The 14,918-nt window shown below is 36.5% G+C and overlaps 1 protein-coding gene and 1 long non-coding RNA gene across 3 annotated transcripts in view; one reads left to right on the top strand and one right to left on the bottom strand.

Moving 5' to 3' along the window:
* CALCR (calcitonin receptor) overlaps window positions 1-14,918 on the top strand; it is a 141,532-nt gene that overhangs the window by 53,017 nt on the left and 73,597 nt on the right. The gene's annotated exons all lie outside the window — the stretch shown is intronic.
* The window catches only part of LOC130684282 (uncharacterized), a 46,278-nt gene continuing 40,122 nt past the window's right edge, over window positions 8,763-14,918 (bottom strand). Inside the window, exons 3-4 of the long non-coding RNA XR_008998489.1 lie at window positions 14,111-14,261; window positions 8,763-10,563 (exon numbers count right to left, since the gene is read on the bottom strand). This is a non-coding gene — a long non-coding RNA (uncharacterized LOC130684282). The remainder of the gene's footprint in view (window positions 10,564-14,110; window positions 14,262-14,918) is intronic.

Raw genomic sequence — 14,918 nt, 5'->3', positions numbered from 1 at the left:
GCAGGTATATGAACAGAACTTTTTTTAATGTTAAAAATTTTTAAGTTGTTTATGAAAGGAAAAAATTTTACTAGGAATATTCAAGAACCATTCCATAAGTCTGTGAATCTCTTCTAATAATCTTATTGTACAAAGAAAGAAAGGTTGTCTTAATTCTATAAGCTTTCTAACGACTTTCTACTTGTCTGACTGCATCTGGGCCCTCTTGCTGACTTATTAGGCTTTATAGAAGCTACATTCTTTAATTATAGTTTATTCTCAAAGAGAAATAGAATATGCCCAGGTCACAATTAAAATAAGTGTCTATATATTGAATGCTTATTGCATGTTAAATGTTTTATAGATCCAACCTCCTTGGAGTTCACGTGAACACTGCAAGGCAGGCATTACAACACCCATTTTTCAAATGAGAAAACGGAGCCTCAGAGAGAATGATTGACTTTCCCAAGGTCACACAGCTCATAAATGCCATAGAGGGGACCTCAAACCTAGGTCTGTCATCTCACAATGCCATATGGAAAGTTTAAAAGGTTTTATTGAAAAAACAACATTCTATAATATATTGTCTTTTAAAAAAGAGAGATAAATATTAAGATTAAAACATGAAAACTCAGATAAATGGGAATAAAACAAATTACTTTTTAAACCAGCTGTTTTGCAAGAAACCAGTGGTTCTGTATTGCAGTATTCAAGTGTCCCAGCAAATAAAAATGTATTATTTTACTGAGTAGTAGATGTTGTTAACACTTTTTTTCTTTCATTTTAACATTTATTAACGTGAATGATTAGCTTGATCTTCCTGGACAGTAACTTTTGTCAGATCCTCCATGGAGCACTTGAGGCTTCTAATTGTCCTTTGGGATGGCGCATACCCCAAGTTCCTCTGAAGCCAGTATTGCTTTAAGACCATTGCAGAAGCACAGGGAGGAAGGGGTCTGGATTCACAAGCAGGTGAGGGCCAGGTCTCTAGGCTTTCCTGGGCATGCAGGGCATTGGAGGAGCAGCTGCCTCCTGCAGCTGCTCTATGTCTGGCTTTGGGAATGTCCACGTCTCTGGAGGATGTTAACGATCTCTCCAGCCTTCATGGAGCCTCTGGTGTGCCTTAAAATATGTTGATTGATCCATAGCAGGCTCTACTGCCTTCTTGATTACCTGCTAGTTCCTCAGTACGGTAATCACACGTTGGAAGGAAAGTGGTTATCATAAATTATGTCAGTGTTTCCATTTACCAGGACAAAAAAAGGTCAGAGTGCTATTTAGAACCAGATCATTTGCTGTGGGATCATGGGATACTCTTGCATGTGTAAGGGGCAGATGCAGCCAGGATGCATGGAGCTCTTTAAAAACTGCTGAAGAGCCTCTTCCACTCTGAGTGTTGCTTTTCAATTAGACTTTTCAGATTGTCTGTATATGTCATAGTAATTCATACTATAAAATTATCTTAAATATTTTAGGATCTCCAGCTGGATTTAATTAAGAGGGTAACCCTGTGTTAGACTCATCAAATGGTTGTCAATTCAACATAAATTTCACAAAAAGTCCCATGCTACATATATTTTTGAGGCTCTGAATCAATTTTATAACAAATTGTTGTGCCACAAAACAAGAGAAATGCTTTTCTAAAATGAGGGTACCATTGTGAGGTACTGAGAAAATGAAAATGTGGGCTATAGAATCAGAAAAACAGGTTTGAATTTAGGCTCTGCCTCTTTACTAAATGGAAAACTTTGAATAAGTCTCTTAATCTGGCTGGATTGATTACCCTGAAAAACTATTTTGAAGTCCAAGTAGATCAATGTGTAATTACCATACTGAGGAGCTAGGCAGGTAATCATGCAGTTTCTTCCTCAATGAAACGAAGATGCCATCTGCCACACATGGTGGTTGTGGAGGTAATACCAGGCCACCAACAATTTTGAGTTTACAATGGTTACCAGTACCCTACAACTCCATCCCCAGTCTCACTGCATTCCCCTCCCACTGAGAGGCAAATTCTATGTGTTATTCCTAAAGTTCTAGCTATCTCCATGATTCTCCGATCACCTGTGTTTGTGTCCCTAAGCAATACATATCCATTTTTTTCACCTTAAATATTTTTACATTTATCTTTCTGTTCTCACATCCTCCATAAAGTCTTCCCCAATTCTCCAGTCCCCAGCTCCCTGACTGTCTCTGCCTGTATGATTGCTCTTTCCCAACCTACTCTCCAAATAGATTCTGTCACTTTCCTGATCAATACTCTAGAGGTTCTCTAGTTCTCTTGAGCCAGGCTTAGAGATGAAGGATTTGATGCAACATATGTAAACTTCAGTGTCATTCCTAGCTTTTTGTAAAAGACTGACTAAAGGAGCTTTAATTAAAAGTTCCCTTCAGAAAGCCTTGTTGCTTCTTCACGGACGCCTCTCTGGCACACTAGGGAAAGGTGGAGTCATCACAGAACTATCCCAGAGAAGCCTTCTGTCAGTGAAAGATGACCCCACCTTAGTATTTCCTAGAGTCCTTTCCTGCCAAGGCTAAGTTCCTCATGTTACTCCAAACCAGGAAATGATGATCTACTTGGACTTCAAAATAGTTTTTCAGGGAAGACACATGTTTATATCATCAGTGTAAATGATTTAAGGTATTTACTACTCTATCCTGAGTTCCACTCTAATCAGTGAAATAATATAAATGCCTTTGCTCACAGTAGGGAAATTTATAGGGGGAAAAAAATCTCAAAAAGCTTCAGAAAAGTTTAAGATATAGTTATTCATAAAATCATCCTGAAAATCTCTTCTAGAGTCAACAAATAGTTCAAGCATTCAAATATAATGCTAAATATGATTATAGAGAAGTTTTAGATCAAACTAGCAATGTAACCAAACTGTATTTTTATGTAGTCAGCTATAAAAATCCACAATTTGGAATTAGAATTAATATTACCAATTTTACCATAGAGATTTTTATTTAAAATTTCATGATATTTTGATGTCATATATAAGTTATTTTGTACTCAGTCCTCACTCAGGGACAGTCTACAAATGCAACACTGCTCTTGGAACAAATAAGATTCACTTGATGCAATCATTTCCATGGAAATAAACTGGGAACTTCAGTATTTGGCAGAAAGCTAATCTCTAAATGTGCATATGCCAAATGCGGTTTTGGCCAAAATCTTTAGAAAGAAAATAAAGCTAGTTTTTGCTTTGAAAGCAGTTGATCCCCAAAGTTTTAGAATGATTCTAAATTGGAATTTTTGCTGAGTTGTCTTGAAAGTTTTTTCATTTTCTTTTGTTTTTGTCATACTAAACAGGTCCAAAAGGACATAGGGCATCTGTTCATTTATGTGGTATGAGGTTAGGAAGCCTGTTAGATTTTAAGAACCACATTAAGATCTTCTCCTTCCAAGATAACAGTATCATATTTCTATAACTTGAGTCTCAGAGTTGCCCGCAACTCTTGAGAGAATGGCTCCCCCAAATTAGATTTTCAGTAATGTGCAAGCTCAGACTTCATCATTTCCTTTCGCGAAACCAATGTTGTTGGGGGCAAGAGATTTGGGGAAAGGAATTTTACCTTGCAATCTTACGGATCCCTCTCTGCCCTTACCTTGCAATCTTACGGATCCCACTCTGCCTTTACCTTCCAATCCTATGGATCCCTCTCTGCCATGCTTTATCTGAACCAGCATGGCACCACTGAGATCTTCATTGAGGTTCAGCCCCACAGCATGGGATGTTCCATGATGTCATGGCTCATTTCTGCCACACAGGATTTTTAACATAGATGTTGGATTTTCTATAATCAAGAAAGAAGCATCATATAATATTCTTAAAATTTTCTAAGAATAACAAATTCCCTCATTTAAGAATCATTTTGTTTTTAAAAATTAAAAATCATACCAGATGCTTCCTGACAGAAAAGTTCCCTTTTCCTCTTGCCTCGGTAAATGCCTCACCTGAGGGTTTCAGCTCCAGACAAGTTCCCTCTGGATCCGGTGAGACTGAGAAATGATAATGGAACATTCTTGGGGTGAAAGGGTTTATATCCAGCTTTATTCTGGTGGCAGGTCAAGTGCTAGAATCCCTCTGCCTCCAGAGGGCAAGTCTGCACACCGCAAACCGGTCTCTGCCTCCAGAACTCCCCACCACCTCACAGCCCCATAGCACTGGGTGGAGCTCTTTATACAGAGTCAGTAATAACCCACTGCCCCCACGTGTGCAAGCCTGTGCCTGCAAGCACTGCACGTGCGCAGTGGGCAGCAGACGAGGGTCAGGTGAGAATCCTGCCCAGGGAACTTCCATTTTCTCTATACCTGTCTTCTCTGTTTCTCTTAAGGTAGATGTCTCAGGGAAAATGAAAGACAAGAGTAAAATAGAGCTAAAAGTTCATTTCAGATCTAGCCAGACTTCCTTCCAGGAACTTAAAGGGATGTGTCCTTACCAACAACACTTGGGTCACACCCAGTGAATCAGAACCTTGACTGAGAGGCCAGGAATCCAGTGTGCTTTGAAAGTTCCCCAGGATTCTAATATACATCCTGGATTGAGAAGCTCTAGAACTTCTTTTCAATCATGAGATAATACTGAATACCTGTGTGTCCCTAGCTTGTACTTGTTACTGCATATTACCTGTGTGACTTTTAATATTGTCTATACTGTTTTCATATCTGTAGAGGGGAATGGTGAGGGGTGACAACTGCTCTATTTTTTTAAAATAAAGGTATCATTGATATATAATCTTATGAAGGCATCACATGAGCAACATTGTGGTTACTACACTTCCCCCTATTATCAAGTCCTCCCCACAAACCCTGTAACAGTCACTGTCCATCAGTGTAGTAAGATGCTATAGAGTCACTACTTGTCTTCTCTGTGCTATACTGCCTTCGCCATGACCCCCCACATTATGTGTGCTAATCGTAATGCCCCTTATTCCCCTTCTCCCTCCTTTCCCACCCACCCTCCTCCAACCCTCCCCTTTGGTAACCACTAGTCCCTTCTTGGATTCTGTGAATCTGCTGCTGTTATGTTCCTTCAGTTTTTGCTTTGTTGTTCTACTCTACAGATGAGTGAAATCACTTGGTACTTGTCTTTCTCCACCTGGCTTATTTCACTGAGCTCTATTTCTTTTTTCATCATAAAGACCACAAGCAAAAACATTTACTTTCCACATAGCAATTCATTCTGTTGGAGGCATTGTAAATGTCCATCAGTGTAGTTATGATGATCAATAATATCATTTACACTCCATTTACTGTGTCAGAATTAAAGCCCCCAAGGTATTTAGTTAAAGGCTGTTATATTATTTGTAAATTTTTCATTCATTCATTCGACAAATATCTACTGGGTACACTTCATGATATTCCCTTATTTGGAATGCCTAAGCACAGAATCAGAGATCCCAGCACTTGGAGGGATCTAGTCCAATTGTCCCAATTAGAAGATGGAAAACCAAGACCCAGAGGGTATTGTGACTTATTCAAGACTAGTTATACCAGCCTAACTGTGGATAAAGTAAAGGTTTCTATGACTATGATTCTCACCTGGCCCTGGTTGGCTAGCTCACTACACACATGTGGGCAATACATTACTATTGACTCTATATAAATTGCTCTTCCAAGTGCACTGGGCTGCACAGCTGCAAGAGAGTGGAGTGGTGGCAGTGCTGAGAACAGAGACTGAGCCAGCTACGGGGGGCAGAGAGGACCAGAGGCAGAGACTGGCTTGTTGCCTGCAGACTTGCTCTGAGTGGACGGGATTCTTGTGACTGACCTGCCACCATGGGAATAAAGTTGGGTATAACCCTTTCAACCTAAGAACGTCCCATTGTCATTCCTTAATCTCACTGAATTCATAGTGAAATTGCCTGGGCTGAAACCCATTGGCAAGATACTAACACATCTAGTTAGTGACAGAGCTAGAAATAGACCCAAATACTCTTCCTTAATCTTTTACCTGAAGCCCTTGAGCCCTATTTTATTACAGTTATATCTGTTGTTGCATAAAAATTTGTAGCTTAAAACAACAATAATCATTTATTATCTCTCACTGTTTCTTTGGACCAGGAATTTAGACAGGGCATAACAGGAACAGCTTGAGTTTGCTCTTTGATGTCAGGGCCTTCAGCTGGAAGACTTACAGGTAGGGAGCTAGAGTCATCTGCAGGCTTTTCCATCACATGTGAGGCACTTGATGCTCAGACTATCAGTCGGAACACTCATACTTGGCCCTTCCATGAGTTATGGCCTGGGCATCCTTAAACACGGTGGCTGGGTACCCAGGGCAAGTGTCTCAGAAAGGAAGAGCCCAGGAGAAACTATCAGCTGTTAGAGTTGAGCGAATGAGGAGTCATTTCTACCATGTTCTGAAGGTCAAGATAGTTACTAAAAAGTATGCCCAGATTCAAGAGAGAATGTAGACCCACCTATTGATGAAGAAGTGTCCATATCACATTGAAAGGAGATCATGTGGGATAAGACATGTATTGGAGCTGTCATCCTTGGGAGAATACACTCTGCCACAAGTCAGAGCTTATTTATGGGAGCCTGGTACAAGTTGAAAACTATGTCCATCAATTTTTTATATCAATGTAGCAAGACAGCACAACTCCACCAAGAATACATTCCTGAAAATCCTAAAGTCAATCATGCTTTAAAAATACACACACACATGAAATACACCCTCTGCATTTAATGTTCTAATTTTATGTTCTATCATCATGCTGGCTTATTAAAGCTGCACAATGATGGCAGTAAGGGCCTTGAAAAAATGAATAGTAATTTTTTTCTTTAGTATTTTCCATAGTGTCTAGAAAGTAAGAGATTTTACTCCTATTTTATGGACCTTCAAGAAGTCAGAAAAAATTACAATATTTTTGGGCAACTGAATGGAGTAAGGCAACTGAAAGTCTCCTAGGACCTAGAACTTTCCCCTCCCAAATACATATTTCACAACTTCTTTTCTTCTCTGTATCCTTATAGAGAATGGAGCTCTGAAATGGCTTGTGCCTTTATCACTCACAGTTGCATTTCTATACCAGCACAGTCCCTGGCACAATAGGTATACATGTTGATATGTACATATGATATAATATAGTGTTAATATAGTAACTGTCAATATAATAAAATGTCAATATATATACTGAACTATTTTATCTCCTTTCAGAAACATTGTGGGGTATATCTATGCTGAGAAATATCAAAAGACTTCTTTTCACTATCACTGTAATTTTTTCCTTCTGTTTATTCACGGGCGAAAAGTAGAACTTTACTGGCTTTATTTCCAATATGAATAAGCAGTTTCATAGCCCAGACTCACTAGAGATTTACTATACAAAGTCATATTAGAAAATCTCTCATTATTTTAGAATAGTAAAGAATATACATCTGAATGTTGACAGATAGGAATTACTGACAAACTTTAAACCCAATAAGATATTATTTTCTGCTGTGATTAGTTCAAAATAACCCCCAAAGTTAAAACATTTAAAATCATCTAAGTAGTCTTGTTTCATAATGGAAAACCTTAGTTTTACTTTTCATTTTTGAAACTTACTATATTGACTTCTTGTTTTGGAAAAAGTTTGTTTTTGTCAGCATTTCTACTGTGTCATAGTAGAGCAAATATCAACATAATTTAGTAGATACAAACTGTTCCACCATGCTATTGCCAATTTGGCTACTGACAGATGGGACCCTCTGTTATTTTCTTATTTAGGAACCGGTTCTCTTAAATACATGCATAAAGATAGCACCAGAAAACAAAATGAAAAATCTCTCTAATCCTTTAAATTTAATGTCAAAGTTAATTTGTTACATAGGTCCCAAAGAAAGAACATCCTTCTTAGTTCATTCTTTCTAACCACTAAACATATAGATGGTCCTTGTTCTCTCAATTTTCAAATTTTTATCAATTGATTTGAGAAATTATTTTCAAAATATTTTGAAAATGTAAAACAGTCCTTGAATTAAAAATGTAACTGGGACATAAGCCTTGATTCAAGCATCATTAATAACTCTTAAGGAAGCTGCAACTGAAGAGTCCTTTAAAACTAACTAGAATTCTAAAATACATCCTAAAGAAGTGCATGTATAACATTTTCTTGATATTATAACATTACTAAAAGAAATTCTGAATTATACACTACTCAATCCTAACAATTATATGTTATATCCTATAAAAATGAAAATTTTGGATCATAGCACGTTTCTTATCACCTATTTATCAGAGTGCTCTATTCTCTAATTACAAGGCATCTAAAAATTTAAAGACCTGTTTGGGAAAACATCTATTGTTGTTAATCTACAAATGAAGGTCACAAGCTTTTTTAGGTGGTTTATGAACTTTTTCCTTGTATCACCCATGTTTATGATATTTGTCTATAATCACTGTCCCCACTTTCATTCTTTGCATGAACTAATAACATATTTTTTCTGTCAACTCCAAGAAAGAATATGTACGTAATGAGTACACATTTGTGTACAAGCACATGCAGTGGAAAGGCATACATAAAAGGATGGGACAAGTGACTTGTAAATTCCTTTGCCCCTCAAGTCACTTATAAACTGAAAATGTGAGAACCATATATTTATATACTATTTAATTCCTAGTTTGCCTGAAATTTGCACTTAATTGATTCATCCCTTCTGGCACCTATTTCAGCATACCATAACTGCTGTCTATTTGAAATTAATTCCCCAAATATTCCTGATTGGTGAGTGCACAGGCACATTAGTCATGTGGATAGGGAGAGGTAGAAAAGTCTTAGCCAGTTTTTTCTGTCCTCAGTACCTAGTTTATTTACTTTTGAGCTAGACAGCAGAAAAGAGGGGTCCAAATTTCCATTTTCAACCCAGACCTATATAAAATAAAATTAGGAAGACATTACTGCATACTTCCTAAGTACATGGACTGTAGTATCTTAGAGATCTGTTATTGAATCCCAGCTCTGCCACTTTCTCACCTGCAAACCTTCCCCCTTAGGGTTATTGAGAGAAGTAGTTTAGGTGCTGAGAGTAAAGACCTCGAGCATCGCTCTAGGCACGTGGCCATTGCACACATATAAGTCACTACGAGGGCTGCACTCTGCCTGGGATACACTTAACCGAATTTTCCTTTCAAACAGGGTTGATTAAGAAGATTTCAAGGATCCTACCCACTAGACCTACCATTCAGCTATTTATAGGCAGGACTTTCATTTTGTTTATAGCTTCCTGAGAGTGTACCCAGTAAACAGTAACTGCCATCATCCTGTTCCCACTCAGGTACTATCTCATTGTGGTTTTGATTTGCATTTCCCTCATGATTAGTGATGCTTAGCATCTACCATGCATTTATTGGACATTGGTATTTTCTTAGGAGACATTTATATTCAAGTCCTTGCCCATTTTTAATGTAGGTTTTTTTTATTGTTGAGGGTTTTGTTTGCTTTTGACAGTAGCACCTATAACACCTGTCTCTTCCTGAGAATGTTGTGATTTAAAAAAATACCATTTCAAGATGTGATGTGGGTGTAATTTACATAGTTGCCAATCTGACATTTTTTATCAAAGATATAACCTAAGTTTAGTTATTGAATATTTTGAACATTACCTGCCTTATGTCTTAAAACTTTAAGGATGTGGTAGACATAGAGCCTATCTTATGTGTCTGCCAAGATGGCAGATCACAGATTTCACAAATAGAAGGAGAAAGAAAACAATGCTGCTGAATAGAGAAAATAATATGTAGTTAAAGAGTTCCTGCTGGCATTCTCTGAGGACCAGATATCGCTGAGTTTTAATACTATAACTACCTTATGGTATGTCATTTTGTAGTCAGACTTTACCTTTATTTCCAGCACAGATGTTGCAAATTTTAACTGTTTTTAGCTACATTTAAATAATGTTACAGTGATAGTGTATATTAGGGAAAGCAAATATGAAATGTAAGTAAAAATTTGTTTTCCCCCCCTCCTGCCGGGAACTTCTAAAGAAACAAAACAGTGGTAAGAAGTAAAATGGGTAATTTGTGCAGTTTTCTACAATACCACTGAATGTGTTTTCTGCTTTTGTTTGTTTATTGGGAGTTATTTTTATGGGTGTATTGTGACTACTCTTCACTGGCCACCGGGATTCATTTCCATTTATAGCTTAGTAATTACATTTGTGAAATATATTTTTAACACCTAATCACTATCAAGGCACTCTCAAGAGATGTAATTAGAAAGATCATCAGACATTCTATCTTAAACGTATTGCTAATTTAGTACTCTTTTTTTTTTATTGCAACTTGTTCTCGGCATCACGAATGAAGCTCTAATCATAGAGGATGATCCTTGCTGACACGGGGCTTCCACCTGGTTCAAGTGCCTTCTTTTAATTCGTGGGGATTCCTTATTGAGGATTATTGTCAACTGGGTATACTAGTTTAATTCCTACTTTGCCTGAAATTTGCACTTAAGTGATTCAACCCCTTCGACCAAAAGACACACTGACAGCAGGGCCAAATGAAAACGGTGAGACGAGTGGGTCTTCCTCCTCCTTCTTCCTGCTTATTCTGTGCTCCAAAGCTGCACCACAGGGAACATTCCTATTAGCAACACCTAATAAAACCGAGAACACAAGCAAGTTAGTTTATTTGGTCTCTTCTTTTCTACATTCCAAGATCAATTCCTGTATATTGCAAAAATTAGAAAATGCAGATAGGCAAAAGAACACCGCCTGCAATCCAACCTCCAGAATTGGTTTTAGTACCAGCTTTGCCACTTAATCTGCTGTGAAAAACTTGTATGATTTGTGTGTGTGTGTGTGTGTGTGTGTGTGTGTGTATGAGTGTGTGTGTATTTCCAATGATTCACTTTCTCCTTCCTTAGGAAAGGACTATTCATTCCTGGTACACTGACCTAGGGATTGATGCTGCAACTTGCTTGGGTCCACAGGATGTGAGTAGTTGTGTCTAACCACATCTAAGCAAAGCTTGAAATGCCATTTTGCAATCGGACCCCTTTGGTATGACCAGTCCCTGCCATAGTCCAGATCAGTGGTGCTCCTTCAGCAGTGGTCACAGAAAGAAAATCATGTGGAGCAGATCCACAGAGGGAGCTTCAGATGTCCCATAGCCCCATTAAAACAAAAAACAATTATCTGTACTTTTAAGCCACTGAGAACTGAGGGTTACTTGTTACACAACAAATCTGATTTGATATTTTACCTTATCCCTCCAAGACTCAGTTTCCACAGCTACAACATTACAACACTAATAGTGCCCCCATAGAAAGGTAAGTAAATGATTAATGCAGATGATATGTCAATTGTGCCTGCTGCATGGTGAGAACTCAAAAAACTTTTATTATATTCTTAAAGCCTTTTTTCTGTTCACATAGAAATGCATATTTATAAAAATGAGATTATATGTTCCTTCAATTTGTAGTCATTTTTAAAAGTAAAAATCTAACTATGAACATCTGTCTAGATAATTAAATATTCTAACACAATTTTTAATGGCTACATAATATTCCAAAGTATAATTGTACCAAAGTTTATTAACAAATTCATCATTTTGAGCATTTAGATTACTTCCAAATTCCACTACAGAAAACAATATTATAATGAATATTTATATAGTTAAATTTGGGCCAATTTATGATTATATCCTGAGGAAAAAATCCTTGATTAGAACGTCTGGATATTTTAAGAATTTTGACACATCCTGGAAAATTGTTTACAACTTACAAACTTATGCAGTTAATAAAACCCAACTTGACAGAAGATAATTATGTATCTCTATTATTATAATGCCTATATTTAAAATTTCTTGGCAAAACCCCATCAAGAAATTATCTTAAAATGCATGACCCTTTAGGCTGCAGTATTTTTTCCTGCTTTCATTAAATTATTCTAGCAAAAAAAAAGACATATTCTGACTTGTTCTCTAAGTATCGAATATTTATGTTGATATATGGAACAATGTGCTGTCTGAGAATGATATTATCATTGCTCTTTGGGGTGCTATAGCATTTTGTATCTTTGATAATATTATGTGAGAACAGCAAAGCACATTTTGTTAGTACTGAAACTTATGACAGTTATGTTGCTTCATTTTTCAAGAAACATACAGTTTTAATTAAAAACAACTTTAAAGATATTTCTGAATGATTGTGATAAATACTCTAGCCTAAAATATAAGTGAAGGAAAACAGTTCCTAGTTCATGTTTCCAATTGTGCTATTGATTTTGTTTCCTTTTCTAATAAATACTGCCAGCCAGTGGGGTCATGGTCTCTGTGTGTACTGGTGAGTGGGGTGAATGAAGTAGTGCACTTTGTAGTGATATTTGCTACCCTTTTCAAGTGTTGAATTTGTTCTATACCAGAGCTCAATGAAAAGCATCTCTGTTTGAGGGAGGCAAACTATAACTGAACTGCAATTAATACAGTTGTATGAACTCTCAACATCCATGGCATTTAGCAAAGTGTTAATGGATGGCAATATGAAGATGCTACTCCTAAAATTATTGTTTTTTTAATATTTGAACATCTATTTAAGTTATGTATTGGTGGTTGTTGTTTTAACGGACATTCAAAATTATTTCAACATTTCTTTTGCCAATGCTTAATTAAGCTAACTCTTAAACAGTAGTTGATATGGACCAGCTGAAAACATTTGGCTGGCTCTCTTTCCCACAGTTCTTTGGTTTAGGAGAGCCTTGGGATCAGGGTCTGTGAACATCAGTCTCACTATTCATATTGGGTTAAGAAGATTCTTGATGAATTGAGTATTTTGGTTTTGATGTTAATTACATTTGGTTGTAGACTCTGCATTTGCTTCTGATAAAAGGAGAAAAATATAATACTGCATTTTAAAATTACATATTTGAAGCAGTAAATCAAAGTGTATTAGATGTAATTTAGCCCAGTATTCATCTAGGTAGCCAATTCTAGAATTAGCACAATTCCTCCAAGAGCAACTTTGAAACTGATAATTGCTTTACTAGAATTAAGTAAGGGGGGAAATCTGAATGATTTACATTGTCTTTAAGCAATAATAGCAATAATCATTCCAAAGTATGACATTAGTTTACATGTATGATTTAGATAAAAATCAATATAGTCAATACAGTTGATCTTAGAAAATAATATTTGTCTAATTTTTTTCAAATGAGTTGCCATAAATCTCTTAATGCTTTTTAGATTTGCTCCTTATTGAAAGTTTTTGGTAGTTATAATGGGTTGCTAATAAAAACTAAAAATCCTCATTGTTCTGTAACCCTTTAACAAGGAATGTTCATGAAGAGATTCTGAAGGGAAGTACATTGTCATTACCTGGAATTGATAATAAAAAATATATAAAAATTAGAATTCTATAAAAATATCAAGTAAAAGAGCTATTAGTCAATGATGAAAGAATGAAAGGATGAACTACATTCAACATATTTAACAATTTTTCAAATAAAATGTTGTCAATCTGAAAGACAATAAATCTTTACCGAACACCTGTACTACTTTTCAAGGAAAAGTTTTATATACTTTGTAAAGCATAGACCAATTAAAAAAGGAGAATCATTGACAACTTACTTTCAACCTATCATTACTTAAAACTGATTTGAAATGTGTGTGTTTCTAGAATCAGTGTGAAATATGAAAAAAGCATAGTTTTGAAGAACCGTTTTCTAATTGTTGCCCCTCATTGATTGTGGGAATTTAGCAAAGTGAAAATAATGTTCATTTGCTTTTGGTGTGAGGATAATGTTATATATAGAATTATCTGGCTCTTAGTATGCACTCAGTTCTTTTTAGTTTAATTCCTTCTTTTCCCACCAGTTGCCGTCCAAAAAATAGTCCATTTTAATTGTTTTAATTTGGCTAAACATCACCATATATTCTTGTATATCAATAAACCCAGATAACACATAGGTTTTCTTGATAAACATTAGGATCCAACTATATCTTTCTAAATAATATCAGAACTTTCCTGAGCCTAAATCCTGAAGTTCAAAGGTGTATGTATTTCAGTCCTGCAGCCTTGAGAACAGAGGCTGTGGGAGGAGCTCTGTTACCTATGAGCTCCCTGCCAGCAGTTAGTTCAGGTCTCAGGGAGACCTGCCCATAAGCAACAGCAGAGAAGCAGTGAACTTGTGTCGGAGGTAACTTACTCATATTGGTTGGAGAGGCTGTTGCCAGTCAAGCTTCTTTTAGAGAAGAGTCATAGGTCCTAGTCAAGAAAACTCTTGGTCAGCTCAGTTATTTCAGTTCCGTTCATGGGCTTTGCATGAAGTCTACCTCTTACTTCCTTTGCTACTACCACTAAATGCAAAAGACAGGGGAGGTACAAGGAGATATGAGTGGCATTTGGTCAGATATAGGAAAAATATGATTGGGGATTCATATGGACTGAGGTTACCTAGATGCTCCCAGACATACCCTGGATTCACCGAACTTTGTGCACTTCTCCGTTATCATCCCATCTATATCCCAAAACCAAATCGCATTTGTTAAGTTTACTTCTTTGGTTTTCCTAATCAAATTTATGATTGGCTAAATCTTATTGTACATACCATCACTTCCTTATGTACTTAATTCTTTTTAACAGAAATGTCATAGTGAGCCATATGCAAGTTCCTCACAAGGACCAAGTTTAATTTTACTGGTTGTAAAATGTTGACTTCACCTGAAATAATAAATTGTCACATTGAAATTAATTTAAAAATTATCATTTTAGATAAAAGTCCCCTAGATAAGAGCCTTGAATATTAGCTGTTGGGTGTATACTGGAAAACAACCGCTATGATGAAAATTATTTGCATCATCATGGCTGACAGTTAGGGATCCAGCTTTGTCGGCCAACCCTAATGTCATTAATCCCGCTTAATCTCTATGTTTTTCAAAGGAATCTAGCTTACTTTACAGAACCTTTTGAACTGCTTACACAGCCATGCAAACAGGATAATTTCCAAGACACTC

The sequence above is a fragment of the Manis pentadactyla genome, chromosome 7, assembly GCF_030020395.1.
Source record: "Manis pentadactyla isolate mManPen7 chromosome 7, mManPen7.hap1, whole genome shotgun sequence".
NCBI classification, from domain to species: domain Eukaryota; kingdom Metazoa; phylum Chordata; class Mammalia; order Pholidota; family Manidae; genus Manis; species Manis pentadactyla.
The sequence above is the reverse complement of the archived record's forward strand: the minus strand, read 5'-3'. Positions and strand labels throughout refer to the sequence as shown.